Source organism: Arachis hypogaea, chromosome 19 (assembly GCF_003086295.3).
Source record: "Arachis hypogaea cultivar Tifrunner chromosome 19, arahy.Tifrunner.gnm2.J5K5, whole genome shotgun sequence".
NCBI classification, from domain to species: Eukaryota; Viridiplantae; Streptophyta; class Magnoliopsida; order Fabales; family Fabaceae; genus Arachis; species Arachis hypogaea.
Window position 1 is genome coordinate 76,292,667 of NC_092054.1, and position 25,323 is coordinate 76,317,989.

The window sequence follows — 25,323 nt, forward strand, 5'->3', positions numbered from 1 at the left end:
AATATATGAGGATCAATTTTGGGAGCTCTAAGCTTGTGAAGAACTCCCTCAAGGCTTGGCAAATTCACTAGAGAATGATGAACATTATTGGAAGTCCAAGCATTAGTGGAAGTTTCAAGACGAGTTCAAGCACAAGCCACCATGACAAGAAGCTCACCAAATGTCCAACTTAAGGACTTTAACTAAAAGTGCAAGGTGGGAGTCAACCCACCATAGTATATTCTTTCCTTTTTGCTCTTAGTTTTATTTTATTTTATTTTTATTCATGTTCATTCATAATTTCTGCATAGTCATCTGCATTCTACATTTTGCATTCTACATACTGCAAAAAAAAAATGCACGCAACATGTAAGCGTTGCTGACGTGTCCGCGTCATAGGTGCATTCTGAAGAAAAGAAAATTGAACAGAAAGTCACGCGAAAGTGTTGCTGGAGGCGAGCCTTAGGCATAAATATGCCCACGCGACTGCGTCGCTAACGTGGACGCGTCATTTTGAAAAATAGCCTCCCAGCATTCGTGTCACCCACGCGACCGCGTGCCCCTAAAAATCGACGTAAATGGGTGTATGGCAGAGACTTATGGTGGAGCAGGGCTGGAATGATGCTAGAAGCACAAGCCCTACCACGCGAATGCGTAAACCACGCTAATGCGTCATTTTTTAAAATATGCCATTCACGCGATCGCGTCATCCACGCGAACGCGTCAGCCTAAATTTGGGCAAAGTGAGTTTGAAACAGAGAGTCGCGCGAACGCGAGGCTGCTCTTGCGCTACTAGCACAAATCAAGTCACGCAACTGCGTGACCCACGCGTCCGCGTCACTTGAAAAACATCACACACCACGCGATCGCGTGTCCCACGCGTCCGCGTCAGATGCGATGCATAGCTTATCCAGATCAGCCAAGATATCTTATATTTTCCTTCCTAAATCTAAATCTTTTCTTTCCCTTCTTATTTCTTTCTTCCCTCTTTCTTACTTTCTTCTTCTTCATCTTTTTAACCTCTCATCCTTCTTCACTTCCATTCTATTTTATCTAATTACATACTTTCATTCATTGCATTTTAATTTTATGCATATTTTTATTTTCTTTTCTAAATTTATTATTTTTTCATTGGTGTTAAATTTTCTTCTTCAACTGTTACATCTTTTCTTGAATTATTCTGGTGCTTCATGACTTGTTTTACTCTGACTGGGTATTATTCTTCATAAGTCAATGCTACTCCTTCATGATACTTATATTATCTTGCATTGACATGAACTTACACTATCTTGCATTACCCACACTCTCTCCCATTGTTGCAACTTTTGCACCACTGGTATGCCATGTGCTTCTATTGTTTTCTCACTTGTATGTTGTAGCTACCATGTAATTGAGACCCCTATTATTTGGCATTAACCCACCCATACTTTATTTATTTTCTTCTCTTTATTCCTGGGTTACTTTTCTTCTTTTTCCTCTTCTTTCAGGATGGAAACGAAAAACCTTTACATAGGCTATAAACAAGTTCCATCTACAAAATCCACTAAAGAAAGAGCATTAGTTGGAACAACCCGCCCACTTGCGCATCTCAGCATGCATCGAGGACGGTGCAATCTTTAAGTATGGGGAGGTCGATACCGATCTCCATGGGTTAGTTATTTCCTTCTTAACACCAATGTTTTATTTTCTTTGTAGTTAGTTATCGCATTTGCATGTTTGATTGCATATTTGTTTTATTTTGTACATATTTTACCATCACTTGGTTAAAGTAATATTTTCTTTTTCAAGAAACTTTTTATAGCATTTCACTAATTTGAATTAAACTTTTTGAAAAACTTGTTTGAAGAAATTTTATTTTGAAACATGGTTTAGAGCTCGAACACACAAAACCAGTGAGATTTTGAGCCTACTTGATTGGTTGCATCTTATCAACCAATATTTTATTTTTGGTGTGTATTTTTCTCTCTAAAATTGTGATCTTTGTCTTGCTTAATTGTATATTTCCATTATTTGATGTATGCATGCACTTATATGATTGAGGCCTTTGTTTCACTGAGCTTACTGGTGCACGAATTGTGAATCACACCTTTCACAACTCGTACCACTAACCAGCAAGTGCACTGGGTCGTCCAAGTAATACCTTACGCGAGTAAGGGTCGAATCCCACGGAGATTGTTGGCTTGAAGCAAGCTATGGTTATCTTGTAACTCTTAGTCAAGATATAATATCAATAATAATTCTTAGTTTTAATTGTAAAAAGTCAAAGGGCATAAAACAAATACTTGTTACTCAATAATGGAGAATATGTTGGGGTTTTGGAGATGCTTTGTCTTCTTTATTTCAGTTTTTCTCTTGTACTCCTCTTCACACACGCAAGGCTCCTTCCATGGCAAGCTGTACGTAAGGTGTCACCGTTGTCAATGGCTACTTCCCGTCCTCTCAGTGAAAATGGTCCAAATGCTCTGTCACAGCACGGCTAATCATCTGTTGGTTCTCGATCATGTCGGAATAGAATCCCTTGATTCTTTTGCGTCTGTCACTACACCCAACAATCGCGAGTTTGAAGCTTGTCACAGCCATTCAATCCTTGAATCCTACTGGGAATACCACAGACAAGGTTTAGACTTTCCGGATTCTCATGAATGCTGCCATCAAATCTAGCTTATACCACGAAGATTCTAATTAAGAAATCTAAGAGATACTCATTCAATCTGATGTAGAACAGAGGTGGTTGTCAGGCACACGTTCATGGATTGAGGAAGGCGATGAGTGTCATAGATCATCACCTTCTTCATAGTGAAGCGCGAATGAACATCTTAGATAGGAACAAGCGTGTTTGAATGGAAAATAGAGATAATTGCATTAATTCATCAAGACACTGCAGAGCTCCTCACCCCCAACAATGGAGTTTAGAGACTCATGCCATCAAAGAGTACAAAGTTCAGATCTAAAAATGTCATGAGGTACCAAATAAATCTCTAAAAGTTGTTTAAATACTAAACTAGTAACCTAGGTTTACAGAAAATGAGTAAACTATGATAGATAGTGCAGAAATCCACTTCTGGGGCCCACTTGGTGTGTGCTGGGGCTGAGACTTAAGCTTCTCACGTGCCTGGGCTGTTTTGGGCGTTCAACGCCAGGTTGTAACCTGTTTCTGGCGTTGAACTCCAACTTGTAACTTGTTTCTGGCGCTGGACGCCAGACTGCAACATGGAACTGGCGTTGAACGCCAGTTTACGTCATTTATCCTTGAGCAAAGTATGGACTATTATATATTTCTGGAAATCCCTAGATGTCTACTTTCCTACGCAATTAAGAGCGCGCCATTTGGAGTTTTGTAGCTCCAGAAAATCCACTTTGAATGCAGAGAGGTCAGAATCCAATAACATCCGCAGTCCTTTTTCAGCCTGAATCAGATTTTTGCTCAGCTCCCTCAATTTCAGCCAGAAAATACCTGAAATCACAGAAAAACACACAAAATCATAGTAAAGTCCAGAAATGTGATTTTTAATTAAAAACTAATAAAAATATACTAAAAACCAACTAAATCATACTAAAAACTAAGTAAAAACAATGCCAAAAAGCGTATAAATTATCCGCTCATCACAACACCAAACTTAAATTGTTGCTTGTCCCCAAGCAACTAAAAATAAAGTAGGATAAAAAGAAGAGAATATACAATGAATTCCAAAAATATTTATGAAGATCAGTCTTAATTAGATGAGCGGGGCTATTAGCTTTTTGCTTCTGAACAGTTTTGGCATCTCACTTTATCCTTTGAAGTTCAGAATGATTGGTATCTATAGGAACTCAGAATTCAGATAGTGTTATTGATTCTCCTAGTTCAGTATGTTGATTCTTGAACACAGCTACTTTATGAGTCTTGGCCGTGGCCCTAAGCACTCTGTTTTCCAGTATTACCACTGGATACATACATGCCACAGACACATAACTGGGTGAACCTTTTCAGATTGTGACTCAGCTTTGCTAAAGTCCCCAATTAGAGGTGTCCAGGGTTCTTAAGCACACTCTGTTTTTTTTTTTGCTTTGGACCTCGACTTTAACCGCTCAGTCTCAAGTTTTCACTTGACACCTTCAGGCCACAAGCACATGGTTAGGGACAGCTTGGTTTAGCCGCTAAGGCCAGGATTTTATTCCTTTAGGCCCTCCTATCCACTGATGCTCAAAGCCTTGGATCCTTTTTATTACCCTTGCCTTTTGGTTTTAAGGGCTATTGGCTTTTTGCTCTTGCCTTTTGGTTTAAAGAGCTTTTGGCTTTTTTTGCTTGCTTTTTCTTTTTCTTGCTCTCTTTTTTTTTTTTTGCATTTTTTTTCTGCAAGCTTTGTTCTTCATTGCTTTTTCTTCCTTCAAGAATCATTTTTATGATTTTTCAGATTATCAAATAACATTTCTCCTTTTTCATCATTCTTTCAAGAGCCAACAATTTTAACATTCATAAGCAACAAATTCAAAAGACATATGCACTGTTCAAGCATTCATTCAGAAAACGAAAAGTATTGCCACCACATCAAAATAATTAAACTATTTTAAAATTCGAAATTTATGTACTTCTTTTTCTTTTTCAGAAAACAATTTTCATTTAAGAAAGGTGATGGATTCATAGGACATTCATATCTTTTAGACATAGACACTTAGATACTAGTGATCATATAGTAAAGACACAAACATAATTAAACATGAAGCATAGTAAACGAAAAATAGGAAAATAAGAACAAGGAGATTAAGGAATGGGTCCACCTTAATGAGGGTGGCGTCTTCCTCTTCTTGAAGAACCAATGGTGCTCTTGAGCTCCTCTCTTCCTTGCCTTTGTTGCTCTTTCCTCAAAGCTCTTTGATCTGTAGTCAATTGCTCTACCACACTAAACTTAAAAGGTTTGCTCGTCCTCGAGCAAAAGAAGAAAGAAGTGGAGAAGATGGAAGAGATGGAAGTGTGTGAATGGGTGGGTTTGGGAGGGAAATGGTTTGAATTTGAATGGTGAGGTAGGTGGGGATCCTGTGGGGTCCACAGATCCAGTGGGTCAAGGATTTAGCATCCCTGCTCCAATTAGGCGTACAAAATGCCCTTACTGTGCAATCCTGGCGTTTAACGCCAGACTGCTGCCTGTTTCTGGCGTTAAATGCCCAAATGTAGCATGTTTCTGGCATTTAACGCCAGACTGATGCTTGTTTCTGGCGTTAAATGCCAGACAGATGCTTGTTTCTGGCATTTAAACGCCAGAATGATCTTCCTCCGGGGTGTGCTATTTTTCATGCTATTTTTCATTCTGTTTTTGATTTTCCATTTGTTTTTATGACTTCACATGATCATCAACCTAAAGAAAACATAAAATAGCAATGGAAAATAAATAGATATAATTAAATAACATTGGGATGCCTCCCAACAAGCGCTTCTTTAATGTCAATAGCTTGACAGTGAGCTCTCATGGAGCCTCACAGATAATCAGAGCAAGGTTGGGACCTTCCAACACCAAACTTAGAGTTTGGTTGTGGCCTCCCAACACCAAACTTAGAGTTTGACTGTGGGGGCTTTGGTTGACTCTGCAGTGAGAAAAGCTTTTCATGCTTCCTCTCCATGGTTACAGAAGGAGAACCTTGTGTCTTATAGTTTACAATGTCTTCAAACCACAGAGCTTCCTGAATAGCAAACAATTGCTCATCTGGAAAGGTTTCAGAGATCTCAGTAGGAGGGAGGGATGCTCCTGCTACTGGTTCTATCCGGGACAGGTGATCAGCTACTTGATTCTCTGTCCCTTTTCTGTCTCTTATTTCTATATCAAACTCTTGCAGAAGCAACACCCATCTTATGAGCCTGGGCTTTGAATCCTGCTTTGTGAGTAGATATTTAAGAGCAGCATGGTCAGTGTACACAATCACTTTTGATCCTACTAAGTAGGATCTAAACTTGTCAATGGCATAAACCACTGTAAGTAATTCTTTTTTTGTAGTTGTGTAATTTTTCTGGGCATCATTTAAAACACTGCTAGCATAATAAATGACATGCAGAAGCTTGTTATGCCTCTGTCCCAATACTGCACCAATGGTATGGTCACTGGCATCACACATTAGTTCGAATGGTAATGTCCAGTCTGGTGTAGAAATAACTGGTGCTGTGACCAGCTTAGCTTTCAGGGTCTCAAACACCTGCAGACACTTTGTGTCAAACACAAATGGCGTGTCAGCAGCTAGCAGATTGCTCAGAGGTTTTGCAATTTTTGAAAAATCCTTTATAAACCTCCTATAGAATCCTGCATGCCCCAGAAAGCTTCTGATTGCCTTAACATTGGCAGGTGGTGGTAATTTTTCAATTACTTCAACTTTAGCTTGATCCACCTCTATTCCCTTGTTTAAAATTTTATGCCCAAGGACAATCCCTTTAGTCACCATAAAGTGACATTTTTCCCAGTTTAAAACTAGGTTGGTCTCTTGGCATCTTTTCAGAACAAGTGCTAAATGGTTAAGGCAGGAGCTGAATGAGTCTCCAAATACTGAAAAGTCATCCATGAAGACTTCCAAAAACTTCTCTACCATATCAGAGAAGATAGAGAGAATGCACCTCTGAAAGGTTGCAGGTGCATTACACATACCAAAAGGCATCCTTCTGTAGGCAAACACTCCAGAAGGACATGTGAATGTTGTTTTCTCTTGGTCCTGAGGATCTACTGCAATTTGGTTGTAACCGGAATAGCCATCCAAAAAGCAGTAATATTCATGACCTGCTATTCTCTCTAGCATCTGGTCCATGAATGGTAAAGGAAAATGATCCTTCCTGGTGGCTGTATTGAGCCTTCTGTAGTCAATACACATACGCCACCCTGTAACTGTTCTTATTGGAACCAGTTCATTCTTTTCATTATGAACCACTGTCATTCCTCCCTTCTTAGGGACAACATGGACAGGGCTCACCCAGGGGCTATCAGAAATAGGATGGATAATTCCAGCCTCTAGTAACTTAGTGACCCCTTTCTGCACCACCTCCTTCATGGCGGGATTTAGCCGCCTCTGTCATTGAACCACTGGCTTAGAATCATCCTCCAATAGGATCTTGTGCATGCATCTGGCTGGGCTAATGCCCTTAAGATCACTTATGGACCACCCAAGAGCTGTCTTGTGTGTCCTTAGCACCTGAATTAGTACTTTCTCTTCTTGTGGCCCTAAAGCAGAGCTTATGACTACAAGAAAAGTGTCACCTTCTCCCAGAAATGCATATTTCAGGGATGGTGGTAGTGGTTTGAGCTCGGGTTTAGGAGGTTTCTCCTCTTCCTGAGGAGTTTTCAGAGGTTCTTTTATTTCCTCTGGTTCCTCCAGATCAGGCTGAACATCTTTAAAAATGTCCTCTAGCTCTGATTCGAGACTCTCAGTCATATGGACCTCTTCCACCAGGGAGTCAATAATATCAACGCCCAAGCAGTCATCTGATGTGTCTGGATGTTGCATAGCTTTGACAACATTCAACTTAAACTCATCCTCATTGACTCTCAGGGTTATCTCCCCTTTTTAGACGTCAATGAGGGTTCGTCCAGTTGCTAGGAATGGTCTTCCTAGAATGAGAGTTGCGCTCTTGTGCTCCTCCATTTCTAGCACTACAAAGTAAGTAGGGAAGGCAAATGGCCCAACCTTGACAATCATGTCCTCAATTATGCCTGATGGGTATTTAATGGAGCCATCAGCAAGTTGAAGACAGATCCGGGTTGGTTTGACCTCTTTAGTCAAGCCAAGCTTTCTGATAGTGGATGCAGGGATTAGGTTGATGCTTGCCCCAAGATCACATAGAGCTGTCTTGGTGCAGTTACCCTCTAATATGCATGGTATCATAAAGCTCCCGGGATCTTTAAGCTTTTCTGGGAAGCTGTTTAGAATGACTGCACTGCATTCTTCAGTGAGGAAAACCCTTTCAGTTTCTCTCCAATCCTTCTTATGACTCAAGATATCTTTCATGAACTTGGCATAAGAGGGTATTTGCTCAAGTGCCTCTGCAAACGGAATCTTTATTTCAAGAGTCCTGAGATAGTCTGCAAAGCGGGCAAATTGCTTATCATGCTCCTCTTTGTGGAGTTTTTGAGGATAAGGCATCTTGGCTTTGTATTCCTCAACCTTAGTTGCTGCAGGTTTATTTCCTACAGAGGTAGGTTGAGAAGCCTTCTTGAGGGATTTATTATCAGCACTTGCAGGTGTCTGATCCCTCACTGGCATTTGAAAGCCAGGGTTGGAAGCTAGAGTGGCGTTAGACACCAACTCCTCATATGTTCCTGGCGTCTGAACGCCAGAACTGTGCTTCCTTTGGGCGTTCAACGCCAGTATGGTTTGGGCGTTCAGCGCCAGCCTTCCACCCAATTTCTGGCGTTTTTGCTCCAGAATTATTTTTCCCTGGGCTCTTACTGTCCTCAGATGGAATTTGGGTAGTTTTCTCATTTTTTGGCTTCCTGCTACCTTGAGGTGGGGTATTTAATGTTTTCCCACTTCTTAATTGAACTGCTTGGCATTCTTCTGTTATTTGTTTTGACAGCTGCTGCTTTGTTTGCTTTAATTGTTCTTCCATATTTATATTAGCCATCCTTGTCTCTTGTAGTCTCTCTTTGAATTCGGCTAACTGTTTTGTTAGAAAATCCAATTGCTGATGAATTCAGTAGCTTGTTCAGTAGTATTGAGTTCAGTAGTCACTGTTTTAGCCTCTTCTTTCATGGAAGGTTCGCTGCTTAAGTACAGATGCTGATTTCTGGCAACTGTATCAATGAGCTCTTGAGCTTCTTCAATTGTCTTCCTCATGTGGATAGATCCACCAGCTAAGTAGTCTAGAGACATCTGAGCTCTTTTTGTAAGCCCATAATAGAAGATGTCTAGTTGAACCCACTCTGAAAACATCTCAGAGGGGCATTTTCTTAGCATCTCTCTGTATCTCTCCCAGGCATCATAAAGAGGTTCATTATCTCCTTGTTTAAAGCCTTGGATGTCCAGCCTTAGCTGGGTCATCCGTTTTGGAGGAAAGTATTGATTCAGGAATTTCTCTGTCAGCTGTTTCCATGTCTTTATGCTAGCCTTAGGTTGGTTATTTAACCACCTCTTGGCTTGGTCTTTTACAGCAAATGGAAACAGTAATAATCTGTAGACAACCTGGTCTACTTCCTTATCATGTACTGTGTCAGCAATTTGTAAAAAATGTGCCAGAAACTCTGTAGGTTCTTCCTGTGGAAGACCGGAATACTGGCAACTTTGCTGTAGCATGATAATGAGCTGAGGATTCAACTCAAAGTTACTGACTCTAATGGAGGGTAAACTGATACTACTCCCATATGAAGCAGTAGAGGGGTTAGCATATGACCCCAGAGTCCTTCTGGACTGTTCATTTCCACTTAGATCCATGATAGAGAAAGGGAGATGATGTAAAATAAAAAAATTATTTTTATTTATTTAATTATGATTTATTTCAAAAATAAAATAATTTAAAATAAAATAAATAAAAATGGGTGAAGATTTTCGAAAAATGGAGAGAGGGAAAAGAAAAAAAAGAAAAAAAAATGGTTAGGGAGTTTTGAAAAAGATATGATTTGAAAAAGATTTTAAATTTTGAAATAAAAATCTGAATTTTAAAAATAAATTTCGAAAATTTGTTTTAGAATAGAGAGAAAAGATATTTTTGATTTTAAAGAGGAAAGAGAAAAACAATAAGATAGCACAAGATTTAAAATTTTTAGATCTAATGCTCCTTGTTTTCGAAAATTTTGGAGGGAAAACACCAAGGAACACCAAACTTAAAAATTTTAAGATCAAGACACAAGGAAAACTCAAGAACACTTTGAAGACTCACAAGAACACAAGAACATGAAGAAAGAACACCAAACTTAAAATTTTTAGTAAACCAAAATAAAATTTTCGAAAAACAAAGAAAAATCAATAAGAAAACACCAAACTTAAAGTTTGGCACAAGATTTGATAGAAAAATTATTTTTGAAAAAGAAGATTTTGAAAAGAATATAAAAGATTCTGATCCAATTGCCAAGAACACAGACTAACGCTCTAGCCAACTGAGTTATAAATGTAACACTTGTTTTGAAGAAGTATTTTTAAATAACTAAGAATGAAAAATTTATTTTTTTTTTGAAAACTAATGTTTTGAAAAGGCACAAGAAAAACAAGAAAAATCACAAAATAAGAAAAACTAAAGATCAAACAAGAAAAAAAATTCAATTATAAAAATATAATTTTCGAAAATTTTTTTTTGAAAAAAAAAAAAAAGGATTCTAGAATTTTAACCAAAAACGATATTAGAAGACTCTAAACCAAAAAGAAAAATTTTTCCTAATCTAAGCAACAATCCCCGGCAACGGTGCCAAAATCTTGGTGCACGAATTGTGAATCACACCTTTCACAACTCGTACCACTAACCAGCAAGTGCACTGGGTCGTCCAAGTAATACCTTACGCGAGTAAGGGTCGAATCCCACGGAGATTGTTGGTTTGAAGCAAGCTATGGTTATCTTGTAACTCTTAGTTAGGATATAATATCAATAATAATTCTTAGTTTTAATTGTAAAAAGTCAAAGGGCATAAAACAAATACTTGTTACTCAATAATGGAGAATATGTTGGGGTTTTGGAGATGCTTTGTCTTCTTTATTTCAGTTTTTCTCTTGTACTCCTCTTCACACACGCAAAGCTCCTTCCATGGCAAGCTGTATGTAAGGTGTCACCATTGTCAATGGCTACTTCCCGTCCTCTCAGTGAAAATGGTCCAAATGCTCTGTCACAGCACGGCTAATCATCTGTTGGTTCTCGATCATGTCGGAATAGAATCCCTTGATTCTTTTGCGTCTGTCACTACGCCCAACAATCGCGAGTTTGAAGCTCGTCACAACCATTCAATCCTTGAATCCTACTCGGAACACCTCAGACAAGGTTAAGACTTTCGGGATTCTCATGAATGCCGCCATCAATTCTAGTTTATACCACGAAGATTCTGATTAAGAAATCTAAGAGATACTCATTCAATCTGATGTAGAACGGAGGTGGTTGTCAGGCACACGTTCATGGATTGAGGAAGGTGATGAGTGTCACGGATCATCACCTTCTTCATAGTGAAGCGCGAATGAACATCTTAGATAGGAACAAGCGTGTTTGAATGGAAAACAGAGATAATTGCATTAATTCATCAAGACGCTGCAGAGCTCCTCACCCCCAACAATGGAGTTTAGAGACTCATGCCGTCAAAGAGTACAAAGTTCAGATCTAAAAATGTCATGAGGTACCAAATAAATCTCTAAAAGTTGTTTAAATACTAAACTAGTAACCTAGGTTTACAAAAAATGAGTAAACTATGATAGATAGTGCAGAAATCCACTTCTGGGGCCCACTTGGTGTGTGCTGGGGCTGAGACTTAAGCTTCTCACGTGCCTGGGCTGTTTTGGACGTTCAACGCCAGGTTGTAACCTATTTCTGGCGTTGAACTCCAACTTGTAACTCCAATTGCGCTGGACGCCAAACTGCAACATGGAACTGGCGTTGAACGCCAGTTTACGTCGTCTTTCCTTGAGAAAAGTATAGACTATTATATATTGCTGGAAATCCCTGGATGTCTACTTTCCAACGCAATTGAGAGCGTGCCATTTGGAGTTCTGCAGCTCCAAAAAATTCACTTTGAGTGCAAGGAGGTCAGAATCCAACAGCATCAATAGTCCTTTTTCAGTCTGAATCAGATTTTTGCTCAGCTCCCTCAATTTCAGCCAGAAAATACCTGAAATCACAGAAAAATACACAAACTCATAGTAAAGTCCAGAAATGTGATTTTTAAATAAAAACTAATAAAAATATACTAAAAACCAACTAAATCATACTAAAAACTAAGTAAAAACAATGCCAAAAAGTGTATAAATTATCCGCTCATCACTTACATACCCATATGGCCTTACCCTTTCATTATCCTTTGCAAACCAATGTTGAGCCTATTATACCCCTTTGTTCTTTACTTTAGCACATCATTAACTCTAAGCGGAAAACAATAATGTCCGTAATATGAATCCTTGGTTAGCTTGGACTAGTGAGAGTGCTCATGAATTAAGTGTGGGAAAAGTGGGTTTGGAAATGTTTGGTTTTGGAAATTAAGTATGTTATATATCTTTATGAAAATGTGAAAGAAATGTTAAGAACATATTTATGCATTCAATACCTTAATCATATGCATTGAAAAAAAAATTTGAAAAAGAAAAAAAAATTGATTAAGAAAAGAAAAATAGAAAAAGAAAAAAAAGAGAAAAAAAAAGAAAGGAAAAAAGAGCAAATAAGTAAAAGGGGACAAAATGCCCCAAAGTAAGTGGTGAAAGCAATGCATATGTACTGTACATAAAATTAGAATGCATGAATATGTGGAAAACATGGTTAATGGATAGTTAGATGTGGTATTATGATTACATGGATTGTCTAAAGTTAAGTGGAAATTTTAAGTTAATTAAGGATTCAGATTTTAGTCCACTTTGCCAAATACAATCCTACCTTGACCCTAACCCCATTACAACCCTTAAAAGACCTATTGATATGTGTATCTGTGCATTAAATTTTTGTTGATTGTTAGATGAAGAGCAAGCCTTAGAAATCAAGGTTAGTAGAGAATTGAGAGAATCGAACCTTAAACACTTGAGTGATTAGAGAGTATACACTTCCGGTGAGGGTTCGACGCTCGATTCTTTGTTCCCGGCCTTCATGAGCTATTTTCTTCTGCAAGTTTACTTGTACTTTATTTTGTGATTTCAATTAGTGAAATCCAGTTCATATTTGTTCTTAAAAGGTTTATTAACTTTTAACCAAGTAGGTAAAAGCATTTCGCATTTAGCTGCATTCACATAGATAGGTTGCATCTCACACTTTCTACCATTCCTCTTCATTCTTTATAGCTTCTCTTGAGCTTAGCATGAGGAAATGCTAATGTTTAAGTGTGGGGAGGTTGATAAACCACTATTTTATGGTTTATCTTATACTCAATTGAGTGGTTTATCAAGCCTTTGCACACTTATTCATACTATTTGCATGGTTTTACAACTCCTTCCCAGAATTTGTTCTATGATTGAAAACTTGCTTCCTAGAGTCTTTAATTTGTGTATTTTAATCATCTCTTATTACCATTTGATGCCTTGATATGTGTGTTAAGTGATTTCATATTTTATAGGGCAGGAATGGCTTAGAGGATGGAAAGGAAGCATGCCAAAGTGGAAGGAATACAAGAAGTTGAAGGAGTTGCTAAGCTGTCCAGCCTGACCTCCTCGCACTCAAATAGTTATAACTTGAGCTACAGAGATCTAAATGATGCCGTTCTAGTTGTGTTGGAAAGATAACGTCCGGAGCTTCGAAATGATATACGATTTGCTATAGTAGCCATACAGATACGCGACACGAATGCATGGTCCACGCGGATGCGTTGCAGTGACGAAAATCAGCGTGACAGAATTCGCAATCAGCGATTTCTGGGCTGTTTTCGGCCCAGTTTTCAGCCCAGAAAACACATATTAGAGGCTATAAAGTAGGGGAATCTATTCATTCATAAAGAGACAATAATTCATACAATATTCATTATTCATAATTTTAGGTTTTAGATGTAGTTTTTAGGGAGAGAGGCTCTCTCCTCTATCTTAGGTTTTAGGATTAGGATTTCTTTTATTTTATGATTATTACTTCAATGCCAAGTTCAATAATTAGTTTACTTTATGTTTCTTCTCTGCTTTTAGACACTCTAATACTTTTATTTGTTAATTATTTATGTTGCCAATTTAGCTTATGAACCTTTTCATGTTAATATTTGAATATTCTATTTAATATATATACGAAAGGATTCTCTGTTGGTTTAGAAACTATACTTACAACGCGATTATATTTTTACAAAATTCTAAATTAGCAGAAAATCAGTTCGTCAAAGCTCTTATTGGGAAATGCTTCCAACCACTTTGCTGCCCTATCTCTGAGTAAAAAAGGGAACAAAAGTAGCTTGTAGGTATCAGGGTGTACACCATTAGACTTTACAGTGTCACAAATCCTCAAGAATGTAGTGAGATGTTGGTTTGGGTCTTGCTGGGCTCCCCCCCATGTGAACAATTATTCTGGACGAGTATGATGAGTTGAGGTTTCAACTCAAAGTTGTTAGCATGGATTGTTGGCTTCAGAATGCTGCTGCCACAGTTTTCTGGATTTGGGTTGATGTAGGAGCCTAAGACTCTCCTTTCTTGCCCAATATGATTTCCAGCATCCACTTCAACATGGTTTTGCACTTCTTCTTCCATAGTAACTCCCAGATCTTCCTCCACTACTTCCTCTCCCACTATGCCTTTGCCTCTTGCTTCCCTCCTTAATCTAAGGAAGGTCCTCTCAGGTTCACTATCGAAGGAGGATGAAGTTTTTCCCCTTCTACCTGTCATACATTCAACAAACAGCAAGCAGAGGACAAGTGAAGGAATCACTCTTGTTAAGATTATTGGTTAGCTTGGTTGATGCAATTAATCAAACAGTTAGAAGAATGGAAATATGAACAACGAATAACTAAAATGGTAATTAAAATAAAACAAAACAGAACAGAAGGAAAAATAAACAACTGGAAAAGGAATAACAAGGTAATCAAAATGCTTAATTTAGCTCTCCAATCAATTTAATCATTGTCAAATTCAAACCAATCCCTGGAAACGGCACCATAAAACTTGAAGACCGAAATTCACACCCCATATAAAAATGATGAATCCGTTTATTTGGCAAGCACACCAAAAGTTATCGTCAAGTAATAACCCACAGTGGAGTGGGATTGTATCCACAAAGATTGGTAGATTTGAGCAATTTTAATCAATTAGTGAATTAGTTAAGCTAAGCAAAATAGATTGTGGTTGCAGAATTGTAAATGGGCAGAAACATAAATGACTCAAAAGTAGAGAGAAGCAGTAAATTGCAGAAAAGGAAATGGCAATAATGTAAAGTGCAGAAATATAAATGACTTAATTGTAAATCGGGAATAGGGATTTTTCAGAATGTAAAGAAAGCTATAAAAAAGTGGAAGAAAAGAATAGGGGGAATTCATTGAGATCAGGAGATGTTGTTCTCTTCGGATTAAATCTAGTTCATCTCATCTTCAATCATGCAACTCATTGACCTCTTGGAAATCATGATTGATTGAGCCCCAATTTCTTGGTGACTCAATCTCTTAAATCTTGATCAATAGCTAATTCCTTGGTCTAATTGCTCATGAGAAGAGATGAAGCTTGTTCCCTGATTATACCACACATCATCATAGGTCCAACTAAGGGGAGGATTATATGTCACCATATCTAAACACCAAAACTCAGATCCTACTCACGTGTGAAAAGGGATTTCTAGCTTGGTTTCATGTTTCCTTTCCCAAGGTTCCCATGAAACCCATTTTGCATTCAATTTCTTTTCCAAGATAATTGAACACTAACATTAAAAAGAAATTCCTTCTAGCTAATCAAAGAGAAGATGAAGAGAAGAAGAAATTAACTATCATTAATCCATCAAGTACAACAGAGCTCCCTCTCTCAATGAGAGGGAATTTAGCTACTCATAGCTCAGAGAAAAGTACAAGAGATGGAAGAGATGATGAAGCGAAAAGTAAATCTAACTAAAACTATACTTAACAACCCAGCTTACTAACTGCTTAACCCCTTTTTTCAGTACTTTCAGGGATTATTTATACTACTCCTAGGACAAGAATAAAGAAAATACAAAAGATAAAATAAAAATACAATTTGGAGGAAAAAGAAACTCAATAAACGTGAACTTCCAGGCTGGCGCTTGGCTGGCGTTCAAGTGGCGTGCCACGCCTAGCCTCCAATTTAGCTTGGCGCGTGATGACAAGTCATCTTAGCCTAGTTTCACTAGCCTTTTTCTTTTGTTTTCAATTGAATTATGCACTTTCTTGAACCAAAAGCAAGCCAATTTGGTAGATTTTCATGTTTCCTTTGATTTAATCAACCATGTATGAATTCATGCCATTTCATGAGGTTTTATGCTATAAATATCACATATTATGAAAGAATGAATATCTCATGATTTTGAGCATAGCTTTGATGTGTTTGGTTGATTAATGATAGGTGAAGAAAGCTTGGAGAAAGGTTGATGCAAGAAGGAATGGCTAGGAGGAATGACTTGAGTCTTGAATTAATTATGAACCAGGAACCAAAAGCTGGAGCAAAAGTTAGCCCCTAACTTTTTGTCTAACTTTTGGGCAAAAGCTGGAGCAAAAGTTAGCCCCTAACTTTTTGGCTAACATTTGGGCAAAAGTTGGAGCAAAAGTTAGCCCCTAACTTTTTGGCTAACTTTTGGCATGAAAAACACTCCCTGGATGCACCAAAAGTTTGCGCCAACGTTAGCCCCTAACTTTTTGGCTAACGTTGGCGCTTGAAAAACTCCCTTGGCTAGCAAAAGTTTACTCCAACGTTAGCCCCTAACTTTCTGGCTAACGTTGGCGCCATGAATAACTAAGGGAAGGCCAATGTTGGAGCAAAAGTTAGACCCCTAACTTTTGCCCCAACGTTGGTATCAGCAAAACAAGGGTGCTGATGTGAAAAGTTGGAGCAAAAGTTAGACCCTAACTTTTACTCCAACTTTTACTCAAGCTTTCATAATTCCAACCCGGTTCAATTCGGCTCTTCTCCAAACTCCAAGAGCAATCAACCAAGGCCTCTCTCAACCCAATTCCACCAAGAGCAAAGGCCCAATTGAAGGCTTGAAGACCATTTGAAGAAAGTGTATAAATAGATTAGAATTTAAGTTTTAAGGGAGCTTCCCTTTTAGTTTTTCAGCTTAGCTTTCTTTTCGGTTTGCTTAGAAGCTCACTTTTACATTTCTTAGCATTGTTGTTTTAATTCAAGAGACTTTGGGAGGAGAATTGATCTCTCTTCTTCCTTGTTCTTGCCCAGCACTCTTTACTTTTCTTGTCTTGGATTTTGGGTGGAGAATTGAAGAAATTCTGTTTCAATCTCACCTTGGAATCTTGTTTAATTTTCTGCTTAATTGAATTTCAGTTTCGGTTAATTGTTCTTCATTTACTTTCTTTGCAATTTACAATTTCCTTTGCAATTGTTCTTGTTGGATCTAGGAAGGCATTAAGATCTAGACTTGGTTTTCTAGTCTCTTGGGTCCTGAGATCCGGAATTCCCATTTCCCATTCCCTGTTTACTGTTTTCATGCTTATTTACATTTCTGTTTTAAGATCCAGTTTGATTCAAGACATCCTTTACTTCTCTGTTGGTTGCAATTTACTTTTCCTTGTTTAATTTCTGCAAATCCAACTCCCCATTCCCTTTACAATTCAAGGCATTTACATTTCTTGCACTTTAAGATTCTGCAATTTACATTTCTTGCTTTCTAAGTTTCTGCCATTTAATTTCTTGTTCTTTAAGATTCAGCACTTTAAACTTTAGCTCTCTTTAATTTCATGTTAATTACCCATTCCCTTTACTTTCCATGCAATTTAAATTCTGCAAATCACAAATCACTCAACCAAATCTTGATTCGCTTGACTAAATCAACCACTAAACTAAAATTGCTCAATCCTTCAATCCCTGTGGGATCGACCTCACTCCCGTGAGTTATTATTACTTGATGCGACCCGGTGCACTTGCCGGTTAGATTTGGGTGTTTTGGAGAAATTCATTTCTCCGCGAAAATATCCCATCAAGTTTTTGGCGCCGTTGCCGAGGATTGATTAGATTGAAAATGATTAAGTGAGGTGGCAGTTTAGATCAAGCACTTTTTCTTTAATTTTTGACTAACCCACTAACTGTTTGAAGTTTTATCTCAACTGACTATACTCAATTTGCAAAAGTATCACTGTGTGTTCCGTTGTTGATTTATATGTCATAGGGAAGAAGAGCAGCCAAAAGGAAGGATATCATTGAAGAAGGAGTTTCTGAGAAAGAAGAACATCACAACATGAAGCCACAACTCATTACACTAATAGAGAACAATTGTTCCTATGGTGGAAATTCCTTGGAGGACCCTAAACAGCACCTATCCATTTTTCTGAAAACTTGTGGTGCTGTCAATCTCAATGTTGTAAACCATGATACCATTAAGCTCTTGTTATTTCCCTTCTCACTGAAGGATGAAGCGGCACAATGGCTTGAAACCTTTCCCCAAGGAAGTATAACTAGTTGGGATGAATTGGTTGCCAAGTTTCTAGCCAAATTCTCCTCATCCCAACAACACATCAAGATGAAAGAAGGAGTACATCCATTCATACAAAGAGAGGAAGAACCATTGTTCAAAGCATGGGAGAGATACAAGAAAGCAAGTGACAAGGTGGATTTTCAAGCATTCTATGAAGGATTAACCTCAGAAACAAGAAGAGCAGTAGATTACTTCTCAGATGGCCTACTCAAGGCAACAGCAACCATCCAAGGAACTGCAGAGTTCAGTGACAAAAGAGCCAACAACCAACACTCATTTGAGACGCCATGGAATGCAATTTTAGAAAATGAGGTAATGAATCTTGAAGGAGTGAGAGCAACCATGAATCAAAACAAACAGCTATACCAGCAAACTCAGCAGCAATTGGAATCAATAGCTAGACAAATTGATTCTCTACATTCTGCCACAGTGAATGTACAATTTCCACCATGGAAACCACATTCTTATCTAAGAATGAGGGAATCTCAGCATCAGGAACAAAGGGACTTCAACTATAACAACCCCAACTTCCCAAACCTGCAAAAACACCACCATGCCAACAAAAATCACTACACACCACCCCAATATACACACCTCCAGCCCTGTCCTACCTCACTGCCTGCCCAACATGACTTACATCAATCACCACAATTAACACAGTCACAACCAATCCTAAACTTCCTAAGACTCTATGTTCTAGAAATGATGATGGAAAGGTTTACGAAAATTCAAGAAATGACAATAATAGAGCAGGAGGATATAAGGAAAATCCAAGAGGCATATCTCAAGAGAATTGAAAGGTACATGGAACAACTAGTTCAAAACCTTGCTAAACTGGGCGAGAGAGAGGGAGATATGTCCCTAAGAGCCACTGAGGATGACTCAAGGAACAATGAAAAAGCTACTGGGTTGAAAGGGAAAGCAGTTATGGAAAACAGTGAGAAGGCTACGGGAAAAGAAACAACTATCAAGGAGAAGCCTACGGTGAGAGGAGGAAACCAAAGGCAACAGAAACCTCAACTTCCATGATCAGAGGATGAAGGATGTCAAGCTAGTGACAATAAAAGAGCGCTTATTGGGAGGCAACCCAACCTGAGGTAGTTTTCTGTTCATAACTATTTTAATAAAAAGGTTAATTAGTTCTATCTATAATGCAAGAAGCTAAGTTTGGTGTTGCACACCAAAACAATCTAAAGGAGAATGCAGGATTCTAAGTTTGGTGTTTCACCAAAATCCCATTATAAAACACATTCTCACTCTCTGCATAATGCTGGCTTCAAGCATGTTGGATGAACTAGTTAACTATTCTGCTGTTTCCTAGTTTTCAGTTTTATTGCTTTTGAAAAAGAAGAAGAAAAGAAAAAAGTTATCACACATGGTTAATTTGATGCATGAAACCCATTGGCAAGGTACTAAGTTTGGTGTTCTCACACCAAAGTAAGTTCAAAAGCCCATAAATAAATCAGCCAGACTAACCATTGTTTCCAAGTGCTTGGGGAACAAGCAACTTTCAATATCATTGCAGAGGTCCATACAAGCTTTTGGAAGGATTAAGCATCATCAACCAAAGAAACAAAAGATGAACCTAAAGGCCAGCAATGATGATGATGAGAAGAAGGAAAGCAAGCGAACTCCAAAAGGTTGTATTGTTAAGTGATTATCTTACATCAAACACTGCTATGATTGAGAGTGGTTTAGTTTCCCTGATTATCTGTCTACATAGCATAGTTTTTCTGTAATTCAATAAGCAAGATGCTTGATTATTCACAACATTTTTCGCTTCAAAACTTGTTTGTACTCAATGATTCAAGAATTGCATCACATGAAAGTTCTTTGAAAAGAAGGATTGAGGAATTAAACAATTTTGAGGCAAGCAAAAGATTAGGAGAAGTGGTGGTTCTAGTTGTATGATTATGTATTGAGGTTGCATGCTTGTGAAAACTTGCATGGGAGCTCATAGGCAGGACATGAAGTTCAAAGAAGTATTGTAGAGATTCTCAAAAATTTATTGATCCAAGAAGCAGCAAACAAAACAAAAGAAAGAAAAGAAAATACAAAGATAAAAAGAACATGGCCCAAGGCTCTGAGCAACAATTACTAGGCAGAAAAGAAAGAAGAAACAATGACTCAAAGACTTGTTAGCCTAGTAAATGCTTGTGGTTGAGTTGTGTCAAAGAAAGATGCTTGAGCAAGTAAATCCTTAGGGGTGCTTTAACACCTAATACCTTAAAACCAACTGGTTTAGGAGTATTGATTGAAAGCTTATTTAAAAGAGCCGCTTTGAGACATGACACTTAGAGTCAAGGCCAAAGCAAAGAAACTATAAGCTGCTTCAAGGTGACTACATATATAGAGATCTCCATGATACCATTTGGATGAAAATCCTAAGACCTAAGACTCCCAATATGTGAGGACTAGTGAGCACTGAAGCCCTTGCATGAGCATATGATTTAGAGTTCACCCCACTGTTACTTGATCACTTCACTCACAGGACCTTACAATTTATTCTTCAATCCGTCTTAAGTGAAAGAACATATGAGCATAATTCATTTCTTGCTTGGGGACAAGCAAGCTTTAAGTTTGGTGTTGTGATGACAAGTCATCTTAGCCTAGTTTCACTAGCCTTTTTCTTTTGTTTTCAATTGAATTATGCACTTTCTTGAGCCAAAAGCAAGCCAATTTGGTAGATTTTCATGTTTCCTTTGATTTAATCAACCATGTATGAATTCATGCCATTTCATGAGGTTTTATGCTATAAATGTCACATATTATGAAAGAATGAATATCTCATGATTTTGAGCATAGCTTTGATGTGTTTGGTTGATTAATGATAGGTGAAGAAAGCTTGGAGAAAGGTTGATGCAAGAAGGAATGGCTAGGAGGAATGACTTGAGTCTTGAATTAATTATGAACCAGGAAGCAAAAGCTGGAGCAAAAGTTAGCCCCTAACTTTTTGGCTAACTTTTGGGCAAAAGTTGGAGCAAAAGTTAGCCCCTAACTTTTTGGCTAACTTTTGGCATGAAAAACACTCCCTGGATGCACCAAAAGTTTGCGCCAACGTTAGCCCCTAACTTTTTGGCTAACGTTGGCGCTTGAAAAACTCCCTGGGCTAGCAAAAGTTTGCGCCAACGTTAGCCCCTAACTTTCTGGCTAACGTTGGCGCCATGAATAACTAAGGGAAGGCCAACGTTGGAGCAAAAGTTAGACCCTAACTTTTACTCCAACTTTTACTCAAGCTTTCATAATTCCAACTCGGTTCAATTTGGTTCTTCTCCAAACTCCAAGAGCAATCAACCAAGGCCTCTCTCAACCCAATTCCACCAAGAGCAAAGGCCCAATTGAAGGTTTGAAGACCATTTGAAGAAAGTGTATAAATAGATTAGAATTTAAGTTTTAAGGGAGCTTCCCTTTTAGTTTTTCAGCTTAGCTTTCTTTTCGGTTTTCTTAGAAGCTCACTTTTACATTTCTTAGCATTGTTGTTTTAATTCAAGAGAATTTGGGAGGAGAATTGATCTCTCTTCTTCCTTGTTCTTGCCCAGCACTCTTTACTTTTCTTGTCTTGGATTTTGGGTGGAGAATTGAAGAAATTCTGTTTCAATCTCACCTTGGAATCTTGTTTAATTTTCTGCTTAATTGAATTTCAGTTTCGGTTAATTGTTCTTCATCTACTTTCTTTGCAATTTACAATTTCCTTTGCAATTGTTCTTGTTGGATATAGGAAGGCATTGAGATCTAGACTTGGTTTTCTAGTCTCTTGGGTCCTGAGATCCGGAATTCCCATTTCCCATTCCCTGTTTACTGTTTTCATGCTTATTTACATTTCTGTTTTAAGATCCAGTTTGATTCAAGACATCCTTTACTTCTCTGTTGGTTGCAATTTACTTTTCCTTGTTTAATTTCTGCAAATCCAACTCCCCATTCCCTTTACAATTCAAGCCATTTACATTTCTTGCACTTTAAGATTCTGCAATTTACATTTCTTGCATTCTAAGTTTCTGCCATTTAATTTCTTGTTCTTTAAGATTCAGCACTTTAAACTTCAGCTCTCTTTAATTTCATGTCAATTACCCATTCCCTTTACTTTCCATGCAATTTAACTTCTGCAAATCACAAATCACTCAACCAAATCTTGATTCGGTTGACTAAATCAACCACTAAACTAAAATTGCTCAATCCTTCAATCCCTGTGGGATCGACCTCACTCCCGTGAGTTATTATTACTTGATGCGACCCGGTGCACTTGCCGGTTAGATTTGGATGTTTTGGAGAAATTTGTTTCTCCGCGAAAATATCCCATCAGCGCGCCATGCCCAACTCTTCAAGTGTCATGCCCCATGTGCTGATGTCCCTGGCGTGCCACGCCTTCGAGCCCAAATGGCACGCCCAAGGTCTTCTTAAGTGTTGGTGTTGGCCTGGCGTGCCACGCCTTCAAACCCAAGTGGCACGCCCAGCCTTTTTCCTTCTTCTTCTCTTCTCTGAATAGTTGAACTAGCGTGGCACGCCCAGAATCTGGCGTGCCACGCCCACTATGTATGCTTGGTTCCTCTTCTCTGGTCTATTGAACTAGCATGGCATGCCCAGGTTCTGGCGTGCCACACCCACTATGTGTACTTGGTTCTTCTTCTCTGGATAATAGAACTATCGTGGCACGCCCAGGTTCTGGCGTGCCACGCCTACTATGTGTGCTTGATTCTTCTTCTCTGGATAATAGAATTGGCGTGCCACGCCTTGTGTGTGGCGTGCCATGCCCAGCATTTCTCTTTGGTCCAGTAGCTGGCGTGCCACGCCTGGTCCTTCAAGTGGCACGCCTAGGTGTGAATCTGGAGCTGGCGTGCCATTCCTTCGACACTAAGTGGAATGCCCAGCTTTGCTTTGGCCTCCTTGAGTGTTGGCGTGCCATGCCTGGGTCTTCAAGTGGCATGCCCAAGTGACAATTGAGAGCTGGCGTGCCACGCCTTCGACACTAAATGGCACGCCCAGCCTTTTGGCTTTCAACCTCTTCTCTGGAAACTTGTACTAGCGTGCCACGCCTTGATGCTCAGGTGGCATGCCCCTTTAGTGTGGCTCTTTTAAGCTTGGCGTGCCATGCCTGGGCCTTGAAGTGGCACGCCCAGGTGACTATTTGAAGCTGGCGTGTCACGCCTTCGATACCAAGTGGCATGTCCAAGAGATGACCTGAAGCTGGCGTGCCACGCTTCTGATACCAAGTGGCACGCTGATAAACCCCATTTGTAGGGTTTATCTTGTGCTTAATTTAGGGGATTTTATCACCATTTACCCACATTTATTCAATAAAATAGCATGATTTTATGATTGTCTCCTAATTTGTGCTTAAGTGTGAAGACATGCTTTCTAGGCCCTTAATTGGCTAAATTTACTTCACCTTTGATTCCACTAGATCCCTTGATTTGTTTGTTAAGTGGTTTCAGATTGAAAAGGCTAGGAATGGATCAAAGGAATGGAGAGGAAAGCATACAAAGTGGAGAACACATGGAAAAAAGCCAAAAAATGGATATGTTCACCCACGTGCACGTGCACGGAATGCGCTCGCGTGGATCACGTGAACTTCAAGGGGCGCGCACGCGTGCTGTACGCGTACACGCCGATGGCTGCACGTGATTTTTAATAGAAAATGTGCCCAGCAATTTTTGAGAGCTGTGGGGCCCAGTTTATAACCAACTTTGGCGCCAAAATGCATAAAAGGACCAAGGATTGAAGGGGGATGGGGGGATTAACTCATTTTCACATCATTCACATTCATTAGTATTAGGATTAGTTAGTTTTAGAGAGAGAAGCTCTCACATCTCTCTGGGATTGGGAATTAGAATTAGGTTTAGTTCAATAATCTTAGATCTAGAGTTTAATTCATGTTCTCTTCTACTTCTTCTTCTTAATTCTTTGTTGTTACTTTCATGATTCCTCTATTCTTTTGTTGTAATTTTCTTTATGTTATTTCTATGCTTTATTGTAGATCTACTCTTGCTCCTTCTCTTTTCTTTCAATTTAATTTAAGGTAATTCACAATAATTATGTTTCTTTTGATTGTTGTTATTAATTCCTTGTAATAATTATTGTTAGATTCTATTCTTGTTCTCAATTTACTATGCTTTTCTTTTGTGCCTTCCAAGTGTTTGATGAAATGCTTGGTTGGATTTTAGTATAGAATTTTCTCTTCTTAGCTTAGGTGGAGTAATTAGTGACACTTGAGTTATATAATTCCTTTGTTGATTGATAATTAGAAGTTGCTAATTGATTTGGATACCACTAAAGCTAGTCTTTCCCTTGGGAGTTGGCTAGGACTTGTGGAATCAACTTAATTCATTGCCATTTACACTTCATGCCTATTATCTCAAAAACCCCAAAACATAACTCATAACCAATAACAAGACGCTTTATCGCAATTCCTAGGGAGAACGACCCGAAATTCAATACTTCAGTTTATAAATTTAGGGGTTTATTTTAGTGACAAACAATTTTTTGTATGAACGGATTAATGTTGGTTTATAAATTATACTTGCAACGAGAATTCAATTGTGAATTCTAAACCGTCAAAAATCCGATCCTCAAAATGGCGCCGTTGCCGGGGAGTTGCAATGGTGTTTTGTTATTGGTTATTGTACATATGTGAAAATTGTGAATAGGTTGCTTGTTGGCTTTAGTAGTTAGATTTTATCTCCTTGTTTTTGTGCCTTCTATTTTTGTTTTTGCTATCATGAATTCTCACTTCGACTATGAGTTTGGTTCTAATTGTGTTGTAGGAAATGTGAACTTCAATGACAACATGCATCAAGGATGGAACACTTCAAGATGGGAGGAGCCTCAAGGAATTGATCACTCCTATTGGCAACAACCTCCGGATACTTATAGGTATAACTCACATCCTAGTGCATGTTAATTCAATAGCTATGGTGACTCTTTTTGTGATAATCAAGTACGACCACCATATGTTTATGAACCTTATCATCAACATGACTATCAACCATGCACGCAAGCCCATTTTTACCAAGCACCTTCTTGTGACACATATTGATGCCAGGGCATCTTGGCTAGTTTTACTGACCTTTTCTTTACTGTTTTTAGGGTAGTTTCATGCATTTCTTTAGGAAATATGCTAGTTTTGGGTAGATATTCACCTACACCTTGATTCAAGCATACATTGTGCATTTTACATTATTTCA